Source organism: Rhinichthys klamathensis, unplaced genomic scaffold (assembly GCF_029890125.1).
Source record: "Rhinichthys klamathensis goyatoka isolate OS25496 unplaced genomic scaffold, OSU_Roscu_1.1 h1tg000102l_1, whole genome shotgun sequence".
NCBI lineage: Eukaryota > Metazoa > Chordata > Actinopteri > Cypriniformes > Leuciscidae > Rhinichthys > Rhinichthys klamathensis.
Window position 1 is genome coordinate 133690 of NW_026606641.1, and position 22571 is coordinate 156260.

Below are 22571 nucleotides of genomic sequence, written 5' to 3' on the forward strand. Positions count from 1 at the left end.
CATAATTTCATTACAGATGGAATTGAACATTGGCACTGTATCATTTAAACCCAGACCAAAAGATAGGGACCCTGGGGTATGCAGTACTGAAAATAATGTATAAGCATTTGAAAACTCACTGGCTGTTGAAGGTTTTATCGAACGGACATACCAGCCTAGAGGCTTACAATTTAAAGATGAACTAGAAACTGAAATATTGAAAATAACTGGATTATGATCAGAGAAACAGGCATTCTCAATATCTATATTCCAGACAGGAACAGGAATTTTGTAGTGCACTATGGTTTTGGTGCTTCATACTACCAAACATTTGTCTGCCCGAACAAGCAATGTTGTACCATTTCTTTCAGCTCCGCTGCTGCATTGAACTGGAACTAACAAGTGGACGAGTTCACGTTGTGGTGATTTAAATATTAATGTGGTGGTCTTAAATATTAATATTAATACTTAGTATTTTGGTCACTTAGGTGAGTGTGAGAGTGTCAGATTATTCCTTCCTATATTAGCCAAGGATATTCATTTTTGGGAGATTGTTGATTGAATTAGAATTATATAAATTGGAGGAAGTTCGTCATCTGACCAATTTGAAGGATTTGTGAGATATCGTCAACCTCTAGAGCCTCTTACTGTATTATCAACACAAGGAAGACAAGTGTAATAAAAGGATTTTATTAACAAAAGAATAGACACGAGCAACTAACAACTACTGAATGGAAGTGCAAAAAAGATTGATAAATTCAAGTGAATGAGTTGGATGTACTATGGCAGTTACAAATCGAGACATTATTTGTTATCTGACATCAGCTATGCAAAATCTAATGTAAATTAGATAATCATTTACTACACTAATGCCAAGGTCTCTGGAAAGAGATTGGTAAAGTGATATTTACTGAGACATGCTGAGTCTGAGAGGCGACGTCTTGCACTTGCTCAGCTGGGGTGCATTGCAGTGGGAAGAAAGGAGTTGGAATCCGTTTCACAGCCTTGAACACGAAGTACTTGTGAACGTTAAACTCCTGGAGCACAGAGAAGGTCCTTATTCTGGAACATGCAGATGAAGTAGCCTTGAAGTTGAAGATTCTAACGTCTGTGCAGACGATACTTATAATCTAGAACATGCAGATGAAGGATCACTGAAGAGAAGATTCTGAAATTGGTGCAGAAGATCCGAGCAATCTGGAACACGCATATGAAGGATCCTTAAAGAGAAGATTCTGAAGTTGGTGCAAAGATCTTGAAAGTGGGGGCGCTAAGCTTGTGGTCGTTGCTGTTTTCAAACTCCCCAAATTCACTTCTTGCTGAACTTCTTTGTTTCTCTCTTTAGAGCTTCAATGTCTTGAGAGAGCAACTTCACAGCTCCATAGAGTTGCACTTAGAGCGTAGAACATCTTGGAACTGCAAACTTGAACCAAAACCAGAACAACTCTTGTCTCAGAGGGAACCTTTTTAACCTCTCCTGAGAAGGAGGGATTTGCAAATTGGCGGCTTTCGGAATCAACGTTTGATTGGCTGATGCTGTCAGAGTATCTGGCATCCCAACGTATCTCTGGCATGAGGTTCATTTGCATAGCTTAAAGTTCATGTTTAGAACAATGTCTTTAAGGTTTTTCCTATGCATAATTCACTTTTCAAACCAATTCCAGATTAACCTAGACATTGTGCTGAAAAAATAAAGACTAAACATCATTGGGTAATATTGAACTTTTACCCCTGCATTCATACCTTAATAGGTAAGTTTGTTTATTTTGCATGTACACAAACAACACTCATTAAGTATATTATGGATGCACGATATATATATCGACCACATATCGATATCGACCGATAAACGTAATTTTTTATGTTATCATTATCGATCCGATAAGAAAATTAGGCCGATATATTAAAGCCGATAGATAGTGGATTATTTACTTAACGCTGTTCGCCATGATGGTTTTGAATTGATATGATTGGAATCACTTCGGGAAGGAAGATACAGTTAAGTGCAAGACAAATCTGTCATATAGGCTTCATAACATTATAATGAGAACACGACTGTAAAAGAATATTGTTCACCAGTGTTTCAGCGCAATAAGCGCGCTGTGGGGGAAAAAGCGCATCTACGGAGTCAAGCCTTCATGAAAAGCAGAGTCACAGCATTCGCAGCATTTTGTGCCATTGTAAATTGTAATATGTTTATTTTGTGTATATATATGTCCGATTAATCTCATATAGGATGCGTTTGGTTGAGTTAATGAACGATGCAGTAAAGCGCTTCATTGTACCGGTGATAATCTTTAGCGTGCGCAGCTCAAACAGCAATGCACATTAATAATTATGATTGGGACTGTCATATTCATGACATTATAATGAGAACACTATTGTAATAAAACATTGTGAATTCTGGGTTTAGTTGCCGTTTCAGCCCGTTGTTGTAGAAATAGCACGTCCAGAACAGGGGTTTCACATTCTGACCAGCACAGTCAAGTTCGCTTGTGCATACGCGTCATTTTGTGCAGATATAAGCCGTGATTTTATGTTTATGTAATATAAATATCTTATTAATCTCATATAGGATGCATTTCTTGAGTTAAATAACCCGCTAGAAAAGTTCTTCAGTTTCCCGGTGCTCATTCTCTTCAGCTTCAGTGAGCGCGCTCAAACAGCAATGCAAAACATTAAAAGCTATGATTGGGACTGTCATATAGCCTATGTTTCATTATAATTGTACATTATTCAGCGGGCACAGCTAATATTAAAGATGTTTAATTTTTTTAAAAAAAATTGTAAACATTGAAACATTATTATTAATAACTAGCACTTTTTTGTTCACGTATTATTGTCATCAACAATATGGTTTGATTAAAATAATTTCCTTGTTGTCCGTGTGGAGGCTATTTCATTTTATTTATCAATGGCACATGCATTTTGTTTCTTTATATGCAGCCCAATGTTATCCAATGACTTGTTTGCATTATATACCGTAGGTAACTTATTTTATTTTAAAGGGATGGTTGATTATGATTTCACTTTTCTAACTTTAGTTAGTGTGTAATGTTGCTGTTTGAGCATAAACAACATCTGCAAAGTTACAATGCTCAAAGTTCAAAGCAAAGGGAGATATTTTCCTTTACAGAAATCACTTTTTAAGGACTACAACAAACGACTGATACCCTAACCCACACTTTACAACAAGGTCTCATTTGTTAGTGCATTAACTAACATGAACTAACAGAGAACAATAATCTGTTAATGTTAGTTAATAAAATATTTGTTTATGTTAGTTCACAGTGCATTAAACTAATGTTAACAGATCCAACTTTAGATTTTAAAAATGTCTTAGAAAATGTTGATATTAACATTAACTTAGATTGGGGATGCAAAATGGCGCCATAAAGTGAGCACGCGTTTTTGCGAGCTGCGTGGCGAGTCTCGGTTATTTATCAAAATTTATCTTTCATTTAATCAGAGGATTGGCTCTGTGGCTGGCTTAGTTTTAGTAGGATGAGTCTGAACAATTATTTTACTAAACCCTCGGGTGCTTCACTGAGAAGTGGGAAAAAAACGAGGAACTCACAGAAGGCAACAGTCATGTCCTCGGATAGCTTATCAGCTACTACAGCTCAGGCAATCCCAGATGAAGAGGTCGCAAAAGTTAGCTCTGACGGTCCCGCTAACAAGCCTGTCACCGACCCTAACCTTATACAAGCTATGAAAAGCATGGCGGACGATATTGTGGCGGTGATTGACGCTAAGATTTCTACAGTCCTCGAGGCGATAGACAGCCAGTCGTCGAAAATTCAAAGCATCGTACAGCGAGTTCAAGAAGCAGAGGACCGAATCGAGGTGACTGAAACAACTTGCACTGCCAATGACACCAAGATTCAGGTCCTGGAGAAAAGAATATGTGATTTAACTGAGCAGGTAGATGATTTGGAAAATCGTGGAAGATGTAATGTACGCATTATCGGCTTACCGGAGGATACAGAGGGAACTAATCCACTCAAATTCTTCGAGAAATGGATCCCAGAATACCTCAGCCTGGACACAAAGGCAGGTAAATTGAAACTGGAAAGAGCCCACCTCTGTTTTATTTTCACCAAAAGAGACTGACTGCGCAGTTCAGCATACGTCCGATTCATGCCGCGCTGATTTTCGGTGAAGATAAAGAATGGTGTGTTGAAACAAGTGTGTGCCTATCTTCACAATTAGGTTGGTTTGGAAACCTTGGTGAGATGCCTGAAAGGGTGATTCCCCTATTTCTTATGTTTTGCTTTGTGTGTTTAATTTGTACTATAGTTTTAGTAAAGATTTTCTGTTTTTGTTCATCTCTGCATAGTTCTGTTTAAGGCCACTGCGTATGCCACCCAAATATGTTTAGGTACAGCGGTTTCTCATTTTAAGTTTATGACAATACACTTCGTATTTGTACTTGGAATGTTAAGGGAATTCATAACCCTATAAAAAGGAAGAAGATTGTGTCATATAAAAGAAAAAAAATTGGTATAGCTTTTTTTGCAAGAAACCCATTTAGACAAACAGGAACATTTAAAACTAAAACAGGGAGGATATAATCAAGTATACTTCTCATCATTTTCATCAAAAAGTAGAGGGGTGGCTGTGAGGATCAGTAAAGATGTCCCACTGAATGTTGTCAAACTGATAGATGTCAGAGGCCGTTTTGTTATTATAAAGGGCACCTTATTTGGTAGTTCTATTTCTTTGTTTAATGTATATTTTCCTCCAGGGCACCCTTCTGACTTCCTTAAGGCATTTGCAGACTTTAATGATTTGAGATCGGACTATATGATTGTTGCAGGTGATTTCAATTTGTGTTAAATCCTCTCATTGATCGATTTCCCCATAAAATAGCGATACCGTCGAAGCTAGCGAAGCAAATTAATGGTATTTGTGAGGACTTAGAACTTATAGACATTTGGAGAGCTCTGCACCCATCTGGTAGGGAATACAGTTTTTTCTCCCCTCCACATCAATGTTATACTAGGATTGATTACTTTTTTTGTGTACACTCACATTAACATCAAAACCTTGTGTTTTTTTTAAATAAATTAAATAAACAGGGTGCGCTTTCAGCTCACTCTGTCTCCGCAAAAATCTTTCTGAAACATGTCTGGAAAATGAACGGAAACTCCGCTAATACTTATCACACAAACATGAAACATACGTCTAAAGAACGCTTTAAATTTCTACTTTTAAATAAAACAATTCACATTTAAAACAAATATTCTCCTGAAATGTAATCTGTCTGAAACTAAAGAGAAGTACAGTTTCTCCTGTCTCAGCTCATTATCGTTAATTTGTTCACACCCACTCGCAGAGCGCGCTATTCATAAGATAATGTGTTGAGGCCATTTGCAAAATAGATAAACGCCCCCAGGCAAATGCTGTAAACACACTATATTTTTTAGTCAGATTAAGATTCGTCTTGCGCGGCTATGAGGAATAATCCTGGGACATTTACCACAGAAGTGCTGGTTTATTTTCACTTCGAGGAGGAGCAACAGATTCAGCTGAGAAGTGTAAGTGTTTTATGCTTGTGCTTTGTTCTAATCGCGATATAGAATAACGTTAGTGTCTGTAAACGGAAAAATAGCATACTGTTTAAATGTGAATCATGTTTCTCTCTGTGTGTGTGTGAATGAATGAATGAATGCACAGATACGCACTGTTACAGACGAAATAAAAGACTAAATTTCATTGACTAGTTTTGGATAAGGTTTTTCAAATCAAATAAGCATCAAATAAGCTTCAAATAAGCTTCAAAATAAAGACATCAGCTTTTGTTAGGAGTTTCTGGGGATAGAAGTGTCCAGACGTATGCACCCTGTATTTTAAAGAATAACATTTAATTATTTGCGATACATTATTCATTCACAAAGAATTCAGGGACATTATTCATGTCCCTAAAGGTTAGAGTTTTCCTCATTTTTTTAATTAAGGCATTAAGATTTTTTTATTCCTCCTTTTAGTCAACTTTAGCATGGGTGTGTTCACTTCTAATTCTAAGCAGTGTGTGTGTGTGTGTGTGTGTGTGTGTGTGTGTGTGTGTGTGTGTGTGTGTGTGTGTGTGTGTGTGTGTGTGTGTGTGTGTGTGTGTATATATATATATATATATATATATATATACACTCACCGGCCACTTTATTAGGTACACCTGTCCAACTGCTCGTTAACACTTAATTTCTAAGCAGCCAATCACATGGCGGCAACTCAGTGCATTTAGGCATGTAGACATGGTCAAGACAATCTCCTGCAGTTCAAACCGAGCATCAGTATGGGGAAGAAAGTTGATTTGAGTGACTTTGAACGTGGCATGATTGTTGGTGCCAGAAGGGCTGGTCTGAGTATTTCAGAAACTGCTAATCTACTGGGATTTTCACGCACAACCATCTCTAGGGTTTACAGAGAATGGTCCGAAAAAGAAAAAACATCCAGTGAGCGGCAGTTCTGTGGGCGGAAATGCCTTGTTGATGCCAGAGGTCAGAGGAGAATGGCCAGACTGGTTCGAGCTGATAGAAGGGCAACAGTGACTGAAATAACCACTCGTTACAACCGAGGTATGCAGCAAAGCATTTGTGAAGCCACAACACGCACAACCTTGAGGCGGATGGGCTACAACAGCAGAAGACTCCACCGGGTACCACTCATCTCCACTACAAATAGGAAAAAGAGGCTACAATTTGCAAGAGCTCACCAAAATTGAACAGTTGAAGACTGGAAAAATGTTGCCTGGTCTGATGAGTCTCGATTTCTGTTGAGACATTCAGATGTTAGAGTCAGAATTTGGCGTAAACAGAATGAGAACATGGAACCATCATGCCTTGTTACCACTGTGCAGGCTGGTGGTGGTGGTGTAATGGTGTGGGGGATGTTTTCCTGGTACACTTTAGGCCCTTTAGTGCCAATTGGGCATCGTTTAAATGCCACGGCCTACCTGAGCATTGTTTCTGACCATGTCCATCCCTTTATGGCCACCATGTACCCATCCTCTGATGGCTACTTCCACCATGTCACAAAGCTCTAATCATTTCAAATTGGTTTCTTGAACATGACAATGAGTTCACTGTACTAAAATGGCCTCCACAGTCACCAGATCTCAACCCAATAGAGCATCTTTGGGATGTGGTGGAACGGGAGATTCGCATCATGGATGTGCAGCCGACAAATCTGCGGCAACTGTGTGATGCCATCATGTCAATATGGACCAAACTCCCTGAGGAATGCTTCCAGCACCTTGTTGAATCTATGCCACAAAGAATTGAGGCAGTTCTGAAGGCAAAAGGGGGTCCAACCCGTTACTAGCATGGGGTACCTAATAAAGTGGCCGGTGAGTGTATATATATATATATAATTAAAAAGCAATTTTAACCATAAAAATCTACAATGCATGCCCAAAGTCGTGCAGCCATATAGTTTTTCTTGATATCAGCATGTTCACAGGTGTTTATTTATTTTTTTACAGGGACAAAATGCCATTCACAGGAGACTGTAATGAAAAATCAAACACCTTGGAAATGACAGGTATGTACTATGTTTCAGGAATGGGACCATGCTGTGTGACTGTGCAAGCCTCTGTCTTTAGATCAGTGTGTTTACTAATGTGCTTTTTTGTCCTTTGTTGTGTATCTTTGGATTATGTTGTGTTGTAAATAAATCCAAACAATCTAAAAGCCATTCTTTTTTAAATCTCCTCATTCTGTGTGCAAGGCTCCTCGTAATGATAGGCCCTGATAGCACACCTAATAGGGCCATTATGGGAGGTTCTTTGTCTTTCTCAGGTGTGAAATGCCATACATATTAATGAGAGATCACGCCTCCTTGCATAAAGCTTTCTCAAACAAAACACGTCATACACATTCTAAAAGACTTTATTGACTTATCTGAATGAGTAGTCAGGATGATTCTCACACAGTTTTGGAGCAAATATTCTAGACCATGTGATACAATTTTCAAAAGTCTTGTGAAGAAATCAATATGTGTTTTGTGGCCTTATTTCAGAAACTTTTATTTTTAAGTTTTTCAATAACCATGCATAAATAATATTCTCTCAAAAATACAAACATGTACATACATGTTGCTCACAGATTATGGTAGCCCCGTTTGTGCTATATAGAGTGAATTTACACCTTTGCCATTAACATGTTTATAAATAACTGAAAAAAGCACAAATGTCAGTGCATGTCAAAACATCCCAAGGGCCCCAAAAACCCCTTGGTCCCCAGAGGGTTAATGCTCAAACTACTAAAGACTCCTTGCTTTTATGGGAGACTAGTAAAGCTTATATAAGGGGGTTAATTTTGTCCTTTTCTGCGTCTAAGAAACGTTAAAAAAAATGAGACCCCAAGACATTTAGAAAAGGCCTTGAAAGAAAAAGAAGTAAAATATATTAAGACTGCAGACAAGACTTTACTTGGAGAAATATCTGCACTGAGGTGTGCTGTAGATTCGCTGCTTACCCAAGATGCTGAATACAAAATGAGATTTGTGAAACAAAAATTCTATGAGCATGGAGAAAAGCCAGGTAGACTTCTGGCTTATCTTACTAAAAAGAAAAGTGATTCACGTTCTATTGTATCAATTTTAGATGAAAATGATAATTTACATTATGATTGTAGATCCATTAGCAGCACATTTTTAGGATTTTATAAGGATTGGCACGCTTTGTTACTTGAACCCATGCTCAATATGTTTAATTATTCATTTAACATTGGGATGCTTCCAGAATCTCTGAGAGAAGCTAATATTTCTCTTATTTAAAAAAAAAGATAAACCTCCTGAAGTTTGCTCTTCATATAGACCCATATCGCTATTAACCCTCTGGGGTCGGCGGTCGCGCCGGCGATACCAGCTCGCTTTTTTTCTTATCAGTGCAAAATAGACTCAAAATACTCTGTTGATTTTGATCTTACATATAAGTGTTATACATCATTCAAAACTGTTAAATGTCTTCTTTTATTTGTGTACACTCATAATAAAAACAAAATGTTGTGTTTTACGTAAAATAAAGAAAATAAACATGATGCGCGTTCTGCCGTCTCTCTCAATGTGAAGTTCATTCTGAAACGCGACAGAAGATAATCTGTAACTCAACGAATGTTTGTCACACAGACTTGAAACGTATGTCTTTACAATGCTTGGAGTCTCTATTTTTAAATGATGTAAATGATATCAAAAACAAATATTCTATGTTTATGTTATCCGTATGAAAGCAGCGACATTTACAGTTTCTCAAACGCGTCCTAATTAAATCTAATGTGACCACACCCACGCGAGCAACAGCTGTTCATATGCAAATGAGCCACGCGAAGGAACGCGAAACTGTTAATGCCCTCTTCACCTCATAACAAAGAATCGGAGACTAGACCAACTTACTCCTCTCTGCTTTTCATCGAGTTTGGATGTGTTTGTGCTGTGTTGTTTCACTTGGATTTACCTCAGAAGAATTAGAAGAACACGATTTGAAGATGAGAAGATTTTTAAGGTAAGACATGTTAAACTGGTGCCAGACTAAAATGTACATTATGAAATGAGATTGGAGTAAAATGCCTAAAGTCGTACATGTATATGTGTATCTACATGTAGACAGAAACATGTTGAAATGTGAACTAGACTGGTAGGCAACCTTTCAATGCTAAATGTATACCACACGAGGATATTTTTATGTTCGACAATAAAACAGCATGATAAAAGTAGGCTCGCGAGTGTTTACTCTAACATGGTGAATATTATAATGTTTAGACCCGTGTTTACTGTTAAATACTGTGTTTGTGGATATCTGCTCAAACCCCAGATGTATAATATGGTAACAATAATGTTTAATAGTTTGGAGCGGCTCGATCGCTTCAGTAAATGTTCTCTGCACGCACTGTGAGTTTGAGTCCGTTTGACAGCAAAACGCGACAAACATTAGGCTTTATGTTTTTACTCCAAATGTTGCCATTCGTTATGATGTTATGAAATGAGATGTGTATGTATGTGTGTGTGTGTGCATTTTTTTAATTTTAAAAAGCAATTTTAACCAGAAAGATCTAAAATGTATTCCCAAAATCGTACTGCCCTATAGTTTCTCTGGAAATCAGCATGTTCACAGCTGGTGTTTTTTTTATTATTATTTTTTATACAGGGACCAGATGAGTCCTGCTGACTTCAACATTCACATGAGTCTCCTACATGAACATGGTAAAGTGAAAAATAAAACACCTTGGAAATGACAGGTATGTACTATATTTCAATGGCACAAAGGTGTGTGACTGTTCAAGTCTCTGTCTTTAGATCTGTCTCTGTTCAATAATGTGCTCTTTTTGCCATTTGTTGTGTATCTTTGGATTATGTTGTGTTGTAAATAAATCCAAACAATCAAAAAGCCATTATTTTTTAAGTCTCTCCTCATTCTTTGTGCAAGGCTCCTCAAAATGATAGCACTGTATAGGGCCATAAGGGGAGGGTCTTTGTCTTTCTCAGGTGTGAAACACTCAATATTAATGGGAGGTTAACGCCTCCCCGCATAAAGCTTTCTTACACAAAACATGTCTATTAAATTTTAAATCATTATAATGTTTTATCTGAATGAGTAGTCAGGATGATTTTCACATAGTTTTGGAGCAAAGATTCTAGGCTACGTGATACAATTTTCAAAAGTCTTGTGAAGAAATAATTAGTATGGGTTTCATGACCTTATTTCAGTGACATTTTGTTTTTGTTTTTTCACAAACCACGCATAAACGTCATTATCTTAAAACTACAAACTTTTACATACATGCTGCTGACATATTATTGTAGTTTGTGCTGAATACAGTGTAATCAGACTTTAGCCATGAAAATGTCACAAGTAACAGAAATAGGCACAAATGTCAGAGCATGTCAGAACACCTCCAGGACCCAGAAAACACCTCGGACCCCAGAGGGTTAAATACCGACAGGAAATTGCTAGCTAAAATTCTAGCTTCTCGTTTGGAGAAGGTAGTAACTGATGTTATTAGAGACGATCAAGTAGGTTTTATAAGAGGCCGCTCATCTTGTAACAATATGAGACGTCGTCTTAATATTATACAAACTTTTCAACAACGTAAGATTGATGGGCTAGTGTTATCTCTTGATGCGGAGAAAGCATTTGACCGTATTGAGTGGTCATATTTATTCTTTGTTTTGGAGAAATTTAATTTTGGTGATTCTTTTATCAGATGGGTTAGAGTGTTATACGAAGAGCCTAAAGCATCTGTTCTTACAAATAGTTCCAGATCAGCTAGCTTCTCTTTACATAGAGGGACTAGGCAGGGGTGCCCACTGTCACCCCTGCTTTTTGCGCTCGCTATTGAACCCCTTGCCGAGATGATCAGAACAGTCCCTTCAATTGAAGGCTTGCAAACTAATGAGAAGCATCATAAAATAGCCCTTTATGCAGACGATGTGCTCATTTTCATTTCAAATCCTGCATCTTCAGTACCATCTCTTCCTGTTATTAATAATTTCAGTACTTTCTCAGGATATAAAATTAATCTAAATAAGTCGGAGGCTATGCCTGTTGGTACCATGAAGACGAGGCCAAAGGTTAGTTATTTTCCATTTAAGTGGTCCCCTGGAGGATTTATATACTTGGGTATCTTTGTAAGCCCTGTCTTCAAAAATTTATACAAAGACAACTTTACCCCTTTGTTCAGTAAAATAAGAGAAGATTTAAATCGATGGGATATGTTACCCATCTCCTGGTTGGGTAGATTGGCTCTTATAAAAATGACTATCCTCCCTAAGCTCTTATATCCTATTCAAATGATCCCTATCCTATTCTCTAAAAAGATTTGAAAAGATGTGAACGGCTGGCTCAGTTCTTTTATCTGGAGCAAGCGCAAACCAAGGCTGAAATTCTCTGTGTTACAACTATCAGGGTCGATGGGTGGCCTGGACTTGCCCAATATTAGGCTATATCAGTGGTCTGCCCATCTAAGATATGTGTCCGATTGGGTTGCTCTTGAGAACTCTTCTACGTGGTTAGATCTTGAACAATCTTTATCTAACCTTCCCCTTGTGGATTTGTTGTTTCTCAAAAAAATTTAAGTTGTATTTGAGAATTGTAATAACCCTCTAACTCTAAATTCACTTAGGGCATGGAGAGCTGTTTGTCGTTACGAGGGAAGAACTAAACTAACCTCTGTTCTCACCCCAATTATGAACAATCCGGACTTTCCTCCAGGTAGATCTGATGGGAGGTTTAAATTTTGGCCAAACCAAGGTATTATTCGACTTATAGACCTGTTTGATGAGGAAAGGTTGATGTCTTTTGAAAAGTTAAGTCAACGGTTTCAATTATTAAAGCAGGACTTTTTTCGTTTTTTACAGATCAGAAATTATATCTTGAAAGATACCTCATTGTGTCATAACAGAAGTCTTTCTCCTATAGAAAAAGTGCTATTTCAGACACCTGGGGAGAAGTCAGTGAGTCAGTTATCCAAAAATCTTAAGGCGTCTTCTGAAGGAAATGTAATTCTAAATTCTAGACTGAATTGGGAGAGGGAACTTTTTGTCTCCATAAGTGAAGATGAATGGAGTAATATTTGGAAATATGCTAAGTCTATTTCGGTATGTAATCGTGCCAAGGCTATACAATTCAAAATTGTACATAGGATGCATATTTCACCAAACCGTAGACATGCATTCAACAATTCCCTCTCACCTCTATGTCTTAAGTGTAAGACACAAATTGGTACACTCACTCACTGTCTTTGGTCTTGTAATAAGCTACAAATATATTGGGCCAAGATAGTTTCTGAAATGAGTAATATCTTTAATAAGGAGTTGGCATTGGACCCTTTATTTGTGATCCTGGGTCTGCCTGATAAAGCTTTGATTTTTTCAAAAGAAAAAAGGTTGTATAATCTTCTTACTTTTGCTGCTAGGAAAAACATTACTGAGGTGGATAAGTGACAAGACTCCTACTATATCGGGTTGGCACAAGATTTTGATGGAACTTATTCCGCTGGAATATTTAACTTGTGTAGTTAATGGTCAGCCAGACCAGTTTTATAATGTCTGGAAACCCTACATAAATAATCTTGGGGTTGAGTTGTCAACTATTCTGCAGAAAGGTTTTACCACTCAAATGCCTTTTGAGTGAGTACTTATTTTGTCTGAAATTGTATTGTACCTTTATTTATTTTTTACTCTTAAAGTGGCCTATGTTAAATGTGATTGGTACCATCTATGTTGTGTTTTGTCGGGGCGGCAGTGGCTCAGTGGTTCATGTAGGTTGTCTACAAACCGAAAGGTTGGTGGTTCAATCCCCGGTTCCACCTGACCAAGTCACCTAACCCCAGCTGCTCCCGACGAGCTGGATGGCGCCTTGTATGGCTGACACCGCCGTCGGTGCATGAATGAGTGAGTGAATGTGAGGCAAATTGTAAAGCGCTTTGGTGGCCATTGGGTCTGTGAAAGCGCTATATAAATGCAGTCATTTACCATTTACCATTGTTAAAGTTGAAAATGTTCAATTAAATATATATATAAAAAAAAAACATTAACTTAGATTAATAAATGCTGAAGAAGTATCGTTCATTCATTGTTGGTTCATGTTAACTAATGCTAACAAAATTAAAATTTATTTTAAAGTGTTACCATTTTTTAATAAAGAAAGTTGGCCATAGGAGTGTAAAATTATTATTAAAATAATGAAAATCTTACACGGGTTCAAACTAGGCTACTGTATTGTATAAATTTGATTTATGTTCAAGTGTTTGGGACATGGCTTTTAAATGGTGAACCTTTTGTTTTTGTAATCAGGCTATCAAAGTATATCAAAATTTTAATTTAGATATATCGGCCAATATATCGGTTATCGGCTTTCAAATGTAAAGAATTATCGTATCGGCCAAAATGTTCATATCGGTGCATCCCTAAAGTATATGCAGTTCTTTAAATAGATATGAAGAAGATTTGCTCCATTTTACACAGAAAATCCATCCTTTGTGTTTGGTGAGTCTGAGACACTGTCACCATTCACACCTTGGTCTCAGGACTGAGGGACTGGGACAAACAATGGGCAAATGGTGATGGGATCAGTCTTATCAATGACATGCTAATGTCATCATTCTTCCCTTCCACAAATGGTACTTGGCAATTGTCTTTGCAGGCTTATCTACTAACTAGCCCACCTAGTTCCTTGTTTGTGGAACTTCTATAGGAGGTGTGAGTTTTAGAGTCCTGTCCTTATCATGGCAGATGAAAGGGAACTCCTGTTGTGATGAGGGGAGTCTGCCCTCATGTTTGCCTGCTGATCACTACGTGTTAACCCTCAGGGCTCGACAAACGCGTCGGCGTGTTTTGCTGGATTTTCTTCACATAGCAGCAAAATAGACTTAAAATACTACATTTATGGTCATACAGACAAAATAAATATTAAAAAACCTGTAAAAGGTCTACTTTTGTATGTGTCCACAATCAAAACAAAACATTGTGCTTTTGTAAAAAAGAAAATAAACAGGGTGTGCTTTCTGCCTCTCCGTGAACTTTTTTTCTGGAGCACGTCTCTAAACTGAAACCAAACTCAGCGAATACTTGTCACACAGGCATGAGCAATATATCTTTATAAACATTGAATTTTCTACATTTAAATGATCTAATTCAAAACGAAAAAAATATATATTCTCTGTTTATGTAATCTGTATGAAAAGAGAGAGATGCCAGTCGTTCTCATGGCAGCTCATTGGGCTCTATCTTGCACTCGGCGCAAATGACTTTGTACACTGACGCATGTATCATTCCTATTTTGCACCCGCGCAAAGCGGACTTTTCCCTCCACAGACACACGTCGGTTAACTAAGAAATAGACTTGCGCTCCCCGGGGCGGTTCAGCGCAAAGAGGAGGCGTGTTCCGGCGCAAACTTTCCCTCATGCTATTTTGCTGTTCTATAAAACAATTGCGCCACTGACCAGAAAAAAACTAGTCTAAAGTCAGTGGCGCGTTGCGCGTTGTTCATTATGCTATTTTAAGCGCGCATGCTTGGCCATAATGTAGCGGGTGCACAACGCGCATACACTTTGATTCTCTCATCAACACAGATGCAGCAGTTTTTATTTTTGCAAATCATACATTATAACAAGGAAAAATATTAACACACGAGGGAAATCATTGTGGTGTCCATGAAAATTTTGTTTTTTTCCTCCCACGCCTGTTTAACCGACGCTGATTTGTATGGGGATGGGAGAAACCCACCCACGATAGATAGATAGATAGATAGATAGATAGATAGATAGATAGATAGATAGATAGATAGATAGATAGATAGATAGATAGATAGATAGATAGATAGATAGATAGATAGATAGAGAGATAGAGAGATAGAGAGATAGATAGAGAGATAAATAGATAGATAAGTCTGATTTGAACGTTGAATTTCTTGTTATTTCTGCATGCATTCTACTTCAGACAATCAATAAACAGTGCCGTCTGAGGGTGTTACTGCATGAGGGTTTATGCCATAGTTTACAGGTGCACGCAAAACACGCAATACAACGTCACTTCTCTGTCTTTCACGGTCCTGACAAGAACGTCGGTCTCCTCGGCTGTGAACCGCTCCTGACGCGCCTGGTAAATCCGCCGTTATAATAGCAATCCGCCATGCAACATGCGCACCTGCTCTTAAAGGGAATGTGAGATGACGCTCTGATTGGTTTATTCCACGTTACGCCCAAACCACACCTATGAATAATAAAGCTACTTCAGACCAACCTCTTTTAGATTTGCGCCAGGCGCAAGAGGCATTTATCCCGCCGGGAAAATAGCAACAGCGCCGGGATCCGCCCACAAAGTTACTTGCGCTTTGCGCTTTGACACTTGCGTTTCAGATCGTTAAAATAGGGCCCATTAACTGCTAATGTGAACACGCCTACAGAGAACGCGCTATTGAAACGCAAATGATTTGAAGCGACCCATGCAAACCTGTCAACGCCATCATCAGCTCGATAAAACGCATCAAGTTTAATCAAATTCATGTACTTTACATTGTCTTGCGACGCTGTGAGGAATAATAATAGCGTAATAGTAATAATAATTACTATTACTATTATGTTGTTCTAATGCTTCTACTGAAGAAGCATTAGAACAACAGGAGAGAACATCAGTCTGTGAGTGTTTACTTTCTCATTTGATTTTAGCGCGGCTCTTCGTTACTGTGTTTACCCTGGTAAAAACGCGCGTGTGTTTGTTTGTGTCGTGACTGAGTTTCGCTGGCTAAATAGTTGGGCGTGGCCAAAGCCAGTTAAAGTACTTATTCTAGGCATTTGCTAATAGTTGTAGAAGAAGCATTAGAACAACAGGAGAGAACATCAGTCTGTGAGTGTTTACTTTCTCATTTGATTTTAGCGCGGCTCTTCGTTACTGTGTTTACCCTGGTAAAAACGCGCGTGTGTTTGTTTGTGTCGTGACTGAGTTTCGCTGGCTAAATAGTTGGGCGTGGCCAAAGCCAGTTAAAGTACTTATTCTAGGCATTTGCTAATAGTTGTAGAAGAAGCATTAGAACAACAGGAGAGAACATCAGTCTGTGAGTGTTTACTTTCTCATTTGATTTTAGCGCGGCTCTTCGTTACTGTGTTTACCCTGGTAAAAACGCGCGTTTGTTTGTGTCGTGACTGAGTTTCGCTGGCTAAATAGTTGGGCGTGGCCTGCTGTATTCATTAACGAGGTATTAGGCGTGTATAAAACTGGTTAGTGCACCGCGGCAGCGGTCGCGGCTGCCCATGTGTGAAGCCCTCATCGTGTGAAGACCAAAGAGTGTAAAGACCAGCGACTCTACCTGTGCGACTCCACCGAGCAAGGACACCGACAAGGCACTTGAGTATTAAACTCTTCTTGTTTATTTATTGTTGTTTTCCTTTCTCTTCTACAACTTTTCGTCTGATCTTTCTGTTTGTGAACTCCTTTACACTATGTGTTTTCAAATCCCTACTATTACTAACATACGTAAATCAAATGTCACACGTCGGAGGCGGTACAATCCTAACAATCTCCGTACCCTTCCGGTGTCTTCTAATACTTTATTCTCTTTTCCTATTGGTCTCTGGAACTGCCAGTCCGCTGTTAACAAAGCTGATTTCATTGCATCTTTTTCAAGTCATTCAGGTCTGTCTATTGGCCCTGACTGAGACCTGGATCAGACCAGAGGACACTGTCACACCTGCTGCCCTCTCCATTAACTTCACTTTCTCACACACCCCCCGCCTGACCGGAAGGGGCGGTGGTACTGGTCTGCTCATCTCAAATGACTGGAAATTTGATCCTTTACCACCTCTATTTGACAACAGCTCATTTGAATCACATTCAATTACCATCACTAGTCCTATTAGAATCCATTTCGTAGTTATCTATCGTCCCCCAGGTCAACTTGGCAGTTTCTTGGAGGAGCTTGACGTGCTACTCTCATCCTTCCCTGAAGATGGTACTCCTCTTGTAATTCTTGGAGACTTCAACATCCACCTAGAAAAACCTAAGGCTGCCGATTTCCACACCCTGCTTGCATCATTCGACCTCAAACGAGTATCTACTGCGGCTACTCACAAATCAGGTAACCAATTGGACCTCATCTATACGCGCTACTGCTCTACGGACAATACACTGGTCACTCCACTGCACACCTCGGATCACTTCCTCCTCACTCTCAACCTCAACCTGCCTCAGAACACAACACACACTCCTCCACAGGTCACCTTTCGACGGAACCTACACTCACTTTCACCCTCTCACCTATCCTCTTTGGTCTCATCCACACTTCCTCCACCTGATCAGCTCTCAACACTAGACACTAACAGTGCAACCGATACTCTTTTCTCCACTTTAACATCCTGCTTGGACAACTTCTGTCCCCATTCCTCCAGGCCAGCCCGCGCCACACCCTCTGCCCCCTGGTTATCTGATATTCTCCGCAAACATCGTACTAAACTCAGGGGTGCAGAGAGGAAGTGGCGCAAATCGAAAGATCCGACAGACCTGGGTCTTTATCAATCCCTCCTCTCTTCCTTCTCTGCTAATATCTCTACTGCTAAAACGTCTTACTATCACAACAAAATTTTCAATTCTTCTGACTCTCGCATGCTTTTCAAAATCTTCTCCTCTCTTCTTAACCCTCCTCCTCCTCCTCCAAGCCTAACAGCTGACGATTTTGCCACATTCTTCATTGAAAAAACAACCACCATCAGCGGCCAATTTACCAATCCACAAACTGACACACACATTCTACCAAAAAAAGCACACATTATATCCTCCTTCTCTCTACTTTCAGAGGCGGAAGTCTCTAAACTCCTCCTTTCCAATCGCCCTACTACCTGTCCGCTTGATCCTATCCCCACTAATCTACTTCAAGCCATTTCTTCCTCAGTTGTACCCACACTCACGCACATCATAAACACCTCTCTTCACACTGGTACCTTTCCCACAGCTTTTAAGCAGGCTCGAGTAACCCCACTGCTTAAGAAACCCAATCTAAATCCAGCACATCTAACAAGTTACAGACCGGTATCTCTTCTTCCATTTGTCGCAAAAACACTTGAACGAGTTGTTTTCAACCAGATCTCCTCCTTTCTTACACAGAACAACCTCTTGGACAACAATCAGTCTGGTTTCAAAAGCGGACACTCAACTGAGACTGCCCTGCTCTCAGTAATTGAAGCTCTGAGACTGGCAAGAGCAGCTTCCAAATCCTCAGTCCTCATCCTGCTGGATCTGTCTGCTGCTTTTGACACAGTTAACCACCAGATCCTCCTGTCAATCCTAAAGATGAAGGGCATCTCGGGAACTGCACTCCAATGGTTCGAGTCTTACCTCTCAGGTAGGTCCTTTAGGGTGTCGTGGAGAGGTGTGGCATCTAAGACCCAACATCTAGCTACTGGGGTGCCTCAGGGCTCAGTGCTTGGACCACTACTCTTCTCCGTCTACATGACATCACTAGGATCTGTGATTCAGAAACATGGCTTTTCCTATCATTGCTACGCTGATGACACGCAACTCTACCTCTCATTCCAGCCTGACGATCCGACGGTAGCCGCTCGTATCTCAGCCTGCCTGACAGACATTTCTGGCTGGATGAAGGACCACCACCTTCAACTAAACCTTGCGAAGACAGAGCTACTTGTGGTCCCGGCCAACCCAACACTTCGTCACAACTTCTCCATTCAGCTAGGCTCGTCATCCATAACTCCATCAAGGTCAGCTAGGAACCTTGGGGTTGTAATTGATGATCAGTTGAAATTCACAGACCACATTGCTAGAACTGCCCGGTCCTGCAGATTTGCCTTGCACAACATTAGGAGGATCAGGCCCTTCCTTACAGAGCATGCTACACAACTCCTTGTCCAAGCACTTGTTTTATCCAGACTGGACTATTGTAATGCTCTCCTGGCTGGTCTTCCAGCTTGCTCTGTCAAACCTCTACAATTGATCCAGAATGCTGCACCCAGAGTAGTCTTTAACGAGCCAAAGAGAGCACACGTCAGTCCTCTCCTCACACAATTGCACTGGTTGCCAGTTGCCGCTCGCATTAAATTCAAGGCACTGACGTTTGCCTACAGAACAACCACTGGCACTGCTCCCTCTTACCTAAACTCATTACTTCAGACTTATGTGCCATCCAGAAACTTGCGCTCTGCTAGCGAATGTCGTCTAGTGGTACCATCTCAAAGAGGCACAAAATCTCTTTCTCGGATCTTTACCATGACTGTTCCCTGCTGGTGGAATGATCTGCCTAACTCAACCAGAGCTTCTGAGTCAGCAGCCACTTTCAAGAAACTGCTGAAGACGTACCTTTTCCGGCAGCACTTGATTCAGTAGTACTAACACTTTCTCTTCTCTTAAAAAAAAAAAAAAAAAAAAAAAAAAAAAACCTGCACTAAAGTTAAACTGAGAGGGGTTATAGCACTTGCGTATTGTTGTCCTACTGTTAGTTTAACTGCTTCTATTGTTCTCATTTGTAAGTCGCTTTGGATAAAAGCGTCTGCTAAATGAATAAATGTAAATGTAATGTAAAATAATCCTGGAAACATTTACCTCAGAAGTGCTGGTTTCGGTTTCATTTCAAGGAGCAACGGAACCAGCTGAGGATTGTCTTGTGAATAGTAAGTTCTTTATTCTTAAGTGCTTTGTTCTAATCACGATATGGAAGTGTCTGTAAACTGCAAAAAGACTGTTTAAATATGAATCCTGCGTGTTATGTGTGTCTCTATGCGAATTAATGGCACAGATGTGCGCTTTGGTTTACTACACGCATATAAAGGTCTACTTTTTAAACATGCTAGTAAACATGCTATTTTTAGATGAACATGAAAACATCTACTAGTTTGGCTTTTCCAAAACTATATTGCTGTACTGAGATGAGTGAAATCGACTGAAATATGTTGAAATAATATGTCTTTGTATAAGCAACGTATTAAACTGCAAATTAACATTTATATGCCATATACAGGGATCCAGACTGCGACCATTCTTTGAGAATGTGCGAGTTAAAATTTTATGTGGTCGCATTTGTGCGAGTGCATGGTCATGTACTCAGTTAAATTCACGCATGTGCAACAGAACGCCGTTGTATCAGCAGCTGCTGCAGTCCTTATGTTCAAAATGAACGAGTACATCATGAATCCATTATTCAAACCGTGTTTTTGACTTATCCTGAATCACTACGGTACACCTATAATAAGTGTTTATATTCTGACTATTTTATCCCGGGGTCGGCGGTTATAGCACTTGCGTATTGTTGTCCTACTGTTAGTTTAACTGCTTCTATTGTTCTCATTTGTAAGTCGCTTTGGATAAAAGCGTCTGCTAAATGAATAAATGTAAAAGTAATGTAAAATAATCCTGGAAACATTTACCTCAGAAGTGCTGGTTTCGGTTTCATTTCAAGGAGCAACGGAACCAGCTGAGGATTGTCTTGTGAATAGTAAGTTCTTTATTCTTAAGTGCTTTGTTCTAATCACGATATGGAAGTGTCTGTAAACTGCAAAAAGACTGTTTAAATATGAATCCTGCGTGTTATGTGTGTCTCTATGCGAATTAATGGCACAGATGTGCGCTTTGGTTTACTACACGCATATAAAGGTCTACTTTTTAAACATGCTAGTAAACATGCTATTTTTAGATGAACATGAAAACATCTACTAGTTTGGCTTTTCCAAAACTATATTGCTGTACTGAGATGAGTGAAATCGACTGAAATATGTTGAAATAATATGTCTTTGTATAAGCAACGTATTAAACTGCAAATTAACATTTATATGCCATATACAGGGATCCAGACTGCGACCATTCTTTGAGAATGTGCGAGTTAAAATTTTATGTGGTCGCATTTGTGCAAGTGCATGGTCATGTACTCAGTTAAATTCACGCATGTGCAACAGAACGCCGTTGTATCAGCAGCTGCTGCAGTCCTTATGTTCAAAATGAACGAGTACATCATGAATCCATTATTCAAACCGTGTTTTTGACTTATCCTGAATCACTACGGTACACCTATAATAAGTGTTTATATTCTGACTATTTTATCCCGGGGTCGGCTCGGCTGTGGAGTTGCCCATATGACTCGCCATAGACAAGACACTTGCAGTTTATTTATTAATGAACGTCACGCGCTTTGCACACTGATGGTGAAATGCGCCAATTAGGAATTAAGTCATAATAAGTGTAAGTTAAATGTACCGTGTACGACATGTAAAAAAGACAAGAGGCTAACAATGTCAAGATCAATATTTGTGTAGCCTGAAACGGTATTTTCACACTGCATCTGTTACAGGCGTGGTGCGTAGCAGTGCAGAGATCGTTTACACACCGAGTCTATTTCTGCTGTGCTGCATGCACTGAATTAAAGTGACAGCGCATAGTTTGTGGTCAAAATGAGCACAAATTGACATGACAATGAATTTCATCATAAATGCATTTAATTAAATAAAATGTAGTAATCTCACAATAAATGCATTTAATTAAATACTACTATTTTTCACAGTCATCTTTTTACTTTTTAATAGTTTTTTGGAGAATATTTTGATTTTGAGTTAAAAGATTAAAACATTTTGCTAACATGAGGTCTTGTGTCACTGTCAGTCTTTTTACATCAGTGCAAAACTATGGTATGCAGATTAAGACCACTATTCATCAGCATGCATTGATTAATCCCATGGCATGTAGTAAAAAAAAAAAAAGGTAAAGAAAAAAAAGTTGGTAGCAGCGGAAAAGTTAGTCTGGAGCCCTGATATATATTAATATATTATAAAAACGATATGTTACAGACGTAATATGAATGTTTAGACAAGATTTCGTTGACCAGTTTTGGATAGATTATAAAGTTTACACTGTAAAATAGACTACTGCCACATCAATGAAGCTTTTGTTCGCCAATTTCTGCTAATTTGTTAAATATATAATATGGAATATTTTGTCAAAAATAAAGTAGGTATATTGAATTATCAACTAAGATGTTATTAGCCCTATAGTGTTTGTTCCAATGTATATTAAAACTAAAGAATCCTTAACTTTGAAATCAGTATGATACAGTTTATGCCTTTTACAAAGAAAGATTACACTTGAAAGTTAAAATTGAAATTGT

General features: G+C 39.0%; 1 protein-coding gene and 1 pseudogene across 1 annotated transcript in view; one reads left to right on the forward strand and one right to left on the reverse strand.

The window, feature by feature from the left end:
- The window catches only part of tcf25 (transcription factor 25 (basic helix-loop-helix)), a 283115-nt gene that overhangs the window by 88413 nt on the left and 172131 nt on the right, over window positions 1-22571 (reverse strand). The window lies entirely within an intron of this gene.
- Window positions 16725-19010, forward strand: LOC130086885 (uncharacterized; annotated as a pseudogene).